The sequence below is a fragment of the Procambarus clarkii genome, chromosome 35, assembly GCF_040958095.1.
Source record: "Procambarus clarkii isolate CNS0578487 chromosome 35, FALCON_Pclarkii_2.0, whole genome shotgun sequence".
Taxonomy (NCBI): domain Eukaryota; kingdom Metazoa; phylum Arthropoda; class Malacostraca; order Decapoda; family Cambaridae; genus Procambarus; species Procambarus clarkii.
The window spans coordinates 13,081,637-13,086,969 of record NC_091184.1 but is presented as its reverse complement, the minus strand read 5'-3'; the positions used below and the strand labels follow the sequence as shown (position 1 = coordinate 13,086,969).

Here is a 5,333-nt window from a genome sequence, read left to right as displayed (position 1 = left end):
CTAGTAGCCAGAATGCACTTTTCAGCCTACTATGCAAGGCCCGATTTGCCTAATAAGCCAAGTTTTCATTAATTAATATATTTTCTCTATTTTTTTTCTTATGAAATGATAAAGCTATCCATTTCATTATGTATGAGGTCAATTCTTTTTTTATTGGAGTTAAAATTAATATAGATATATGACCGAACCTAACCAACCCTACCTAAACTATCTTTATAGGTTAGGTTAGGTAGCTGAAAATGTTAGGTTAGGTAGTCGAAAAAACATTAATTCATGAAAACTTGGCTTATTAGGAAAACCGGGCCTTGTATAGTAGGCTGAGATGTGCGTTCTGGCTACTAGGTACGACACACACACACACACTATATATATATATATATATATATATATATATATATATATATATATATATATATATATATATATATATATATATATATATATATATATATATATATATATATATATATGTCGTACCTAGTAGCCAGAACTCGCTTCTCAGCCTACTATGCAAGGCCCGATTTGCCTAATAAGCCAAGTTTTCATGAATTAATTGTTTTTCGACTACCTAACCTACCTAACCTAACCTAACTTTCTCTACTACCTAACCTAACCTAACCTATAAAGATAGGTTAGGTTAGGTTAGGTAGGGTTGGTTAGGTTCGGTCATATATCTACGTTAATTTTAACTCCAATAAAAAAACATTAACCTCATACATAATGAAATGGGTAGCTTTATCATTTCATAAGAAAAAAATTATAGAAAATATATTAATTCAGGAAAACTTGGCTTATTAGGCAAATTTGGCCTTGCATAGTAGGCTGAGAAGTGCGTTCTGGCTACTAGGTACGACATATATATATATATATATATATATATATATATATATATATATATATATATATATATATATATATATATATATATATATATATCGGACAATTAGGAAAAAAAAAAAAAAAATTTAAATTATTTTACCTTGTACCTAGATCCACCAGGCCTGTTTGGTCTATGTTTCAGTACTTGAGAAATCTGGAAGGTCACATCCTCCTCCTCAACTTGTGGATGTGCGTTGATAGATGATTCTGTAAAATTAAGTTATTTATATAATAATAAATTCAGTATAACAATAATATTCTGTAAAATTAAAAGTAATTTATACATCAATCAGATAAAACTCTCCAGAGATGGTGATACACAACATATAAAGGACAAGCTTCAGAACAAAATATGCATTTAGGAATAAGGTTTTGTACATGTAGGTAGCACATGAGAAAATAAGTGGAAGGTGATCAAGTTTATATTAACATGTTAATGGCTTTGTTAAGGCTTTGCAAGAATGAAAAAATATTAATAATATAATATCACCTACCAATTAATTGTACATCATTTATAAGTCAATTATTTGCATTATTATTATTCAATACTAATGATATAAAAATGCATTTTTTGAAATTTTGAAATTGAAATTTTGAAAATTTTGAAATTGTTCACAATTTTTGTTACACCAAAGTTGGAGTATGCAGCAGTTGTATGGTGCCCATATCTTAGAAAGCATATCAACAAACTGGAAACGGTGCAGAGACATGCCACTAAGTGGCCTTAACTAAATGCCATTAAATATGCCAAATATACTACATAAATATACATACTACACATGCACAATAATTGTCCTGGGACCTCTGATATTCCTAATATAATATATAGGGCCATCAACACACCTCCAGCTAGGGCCACCAACACACCTCCAGGGCCATCAACACGCCTCCAGGGCCATCAACACAACACCACCATCAACACACCTCCAGGGCCATCAACACAACACCACCATCAACACACCTCCAGGGCCATCAACACAACACCACCATCAACACACCTCCAGGGCCATCAACACAACACCACCATCAACACACCTCCAGGGCCATCAACACAACACCACCATCAACACACCTCCAGGGCCATCAACACAACACCACCATCAACACACCTCCAGGGCCATCAACACAACACCACCATCAACACACCTCCAGGGCCATCAACACAACACCACCATCAACACACCTCCAGGGCCATCAACACAACACCACCATCAACACACCTCCAGGGCCATCAACACAACACCACCATCAACACACCTCCAGGGCCATCAACACAACACCACCATCAACACACCTCCAGGGCCATCAACACACCTCCAGGGCCATCAACACAACACCACCATCAACACACCTCCAGGGCCATCAACACAACACCACCATCAACACACCTCCAGGGCCATCAACACAACACCACCATCAACACACCTCCAGGGCCATCAACACAACACCACCATCAACACACCATCCAGCCAGGGCCATCAACACGCCTCCAGGCCATCAACACGCCTCCAGGGCCATCAACACACCATCCAGCCTACCACCACAAGCTTATATATATACTACACATGTCTAAGAGCAAATAAAAGAAAACAGTTACCTTAACTATTGAAGATGCAGCAGGATTTTGTGGATAAGCCAGCAGCCGTCCCTCTCGACACGGTTTTAAAATGGCGGCGACTACCACAACATGCAACGAGCCTAAAGAATGTCCAGCGCTAGCATTATCTAAACGCTATTATATATTATCAAGCAATACGGAAATCTAAAATAAAAAAAATGATACAAATAATTGTATTAAATATTTATTTGCAATTACAATACCTCGGGAATATATTTTTGCGTTAGCAAAACATATTAAGTTCGTATTTAGTTTAACTCATTTAAATTCTTTACAAATAATAACCTGATTTTACCTGATGGCCATTAACATTAATGTTTTATGTTGATACATTTCATACCCTTATTATTTCAATATCTTTCTTTATTATGCACCCCATACCCATCCCGTGGGCGGTGGTGTAAAGGATTACAGAGGCACATAATGGGTTCAGGAACTGAACTCTCTAGTTTGTTTAGCTAAGCAAATAACAATTTTTGACGCTAGTTACAAAATTATTAATGTTATATATACATGTACACACTCTCATACATACATGTACATATATATATATATATATATATACGTATACATATATACATACACATGCATATTTATAATCACCCACACAAATACACACATCAATAATCTCTGTGTCACTTATTTTATACATGTTCTTGTAGAACATTCTATTGCGAACACATTGGGCGCTGCCCAATAAACTCGCCCCTCGGGGCAAAATTATTTTTTTTTTTTTAATCTTGGTGGAACATAAAATGGCCGCCTGTGTTTATGCTGTCGTCAGATGGCGCTGTGACGTCACAGATGAGGGAAGCACGTACTGCGCATTAATGCCTCGATCCCTCGTTATTTATTTATTTTATTTATTTATATATATACAAGAACGTACATTGGGGGGTTAAGACACAACATAGAGCTTAAGTTAGAATTATAATCTTGTAAAACCACTAGCTTGCATATATAGAGTTTCGGGCAAGTCCTTAAACTAATCTTTGAGCAAATTCTTAAACAGAGTTTTAGAGAAATAATTAAATGTAAAATTGATAAAAAGTGTTTAACAGGTACATTACAGCTTTACTTTACAAGTACAGATGATTTTAAGTAGGATAATTACAGTAAAATTGTCAAAAAATTGTTTACAGGTACGATGCAAGAATTTGACACAAAAGCAGATCAGAACAATACACAATAATGAACAAGGAATCCTAAGTACAATTAGGAAAACATCTCAGGGTTATACATTGGATTACTGAAGCACAATATGAGGATCATTACAAATAGTAATGCAGTAGAATATGCACTCATATTCTATTATTAAGTTAATATTAAGTTCCTTCCTCATGTTAAGTATCTTTGTGGTACTAGGGACATCCAAGGATTATCTTCAAGGCTTCGTTCTGCAAGTTTTCAAGCCCTTTAAGCTTTCTTTCAGTCATCAAGGCAAGCAGAGATGCAACATAATCCACTAGCTCCTTTATGAACTGGCGTTACTCTTGCGTTTTTAAGGATATCAGGGAATGTATGACACTCAAGGGATTTGTTGAACAGCAGAGCTATAGGTGGTGCAAGGGCATATGGGAGGCGCTCTTGTATACAATGGATGGGATTTCACTGATGTTCCCAGCTTTGGTTTTTAGTGAATGTATGATGGACACAACATCTGACGGGCTGACTGGTGAGAGGAGAAGAGAGTTTGGATAGCTGCCTGAGAGATATGTGTTGATATGTGTCTGAGTCTGTGGGATTTTACTTGCAAGGTTAGCACCAATCGATGAAAAGAAGCTATTAAATTCATTCGCCATTTCTAAGTCAGATGACAGTGTAAGGCCATCCTTAGAGAGTGTTATCTGGTTGTGGGAGTGTTGTTTAGTTCCCAGGATGTTAGAGATGGTATTCCATGTGCTTTTCATGTTGCCTTTTGCTTCTTTGAATCTAGTCTCATAATATGAAAGTTTTGCTTTTCTTATGATACTGGTAAGCACTGACGAGTACCTTTTAACTACTTCCATTGGAATTAGGCCACTCCTAAATTTCTTTTCGTATTCATGTTTTTTGTTGATTGATTTAATTATGCCACTTGTGAGCCACGGGTTATTTTTTCTTTTATCAGTTACTTGTTTGGTAAGGAGGGGACAGTGAGTGTTGTAGAGGCTTAGAGTTTTGTAGAGAAAGAGGTTAGTTGATGAGTTTATATCCTGTGAATTATTAAATTCAGATTCCCAGTTAATATTGTGAAGTGCATTAGAGAGATTGCCTAAAGCTGATTCACTATGTAGCCTGAATGAAAGTTTTTTGGTTTCTGGTGGTGATGTGTCAATGTTTGCTATGAGGAAAGTAGGATAGTGGTCAGTTGTTCTGTCATAAATTACCCCAGATGTAAGGGGAGCTGTTATATTAGTCCAAAGGTGATCCAGGGTAGTGGCAGATGTTTGAGTGACTCGGGTGGGCTTGGTGATTGTGGGGATTAGCATACAGGAGTGCATGCTGTTACGGAAATAGTCAACTTGAGGGTTGTTTTCAACATTCAATAAAGAAATTCTGGAGGGCTTCTGTGCAAGGGTTAGGATGAGCTAGCCTAAGCATTTTTATACCAATTTGACAGTTATTTTCAGTAACACGATAAACAACGCTCGGAATATTAAGTTCCTTTCTCATATTAAGTATCTTTGTGGTACGAGGGCACCCAAGGATTATCCTCACGGCTTCGTTCTGCAATTTTTCAAACCCTCCAAGCTTTCTTTCAGGATGCCTTAAAGTTAGTTTAGTTCATTTATTATGCATCCCATACCCATCTTGTGGGCGGTAGTGGAAAGGGTTGCAGAGGCACATAATGGGC

General features: G+C 36.6%; 1 long non-coding RNA gene across 1 annotated transcript in view; it reads right to left on the bottom strand.

Moving 5' to 3' along the window:
• LOC138371234 (uncharacterized) overlaps positions 1–2,564 on the bottom strand; it is a 5,421-nt gene extending 2,857 nt beyond the window's left edge. The window contains exons 1-2 of the long non-coding RNA XR_011230353.1: positions 2,477–2,564; positions 980–1,086 (exon numbers count right to left, since the gene is read on the bottom strand). This is a non-coding gene — a long non-coding RNA (uncharacterized lncRNA). The remainder of the gene's footprint in view (positions 1–979; positions 1,087–2,476) is intronic.
• Positions 2,565–5,333: the final 2,769 nt, after the last annotated feature.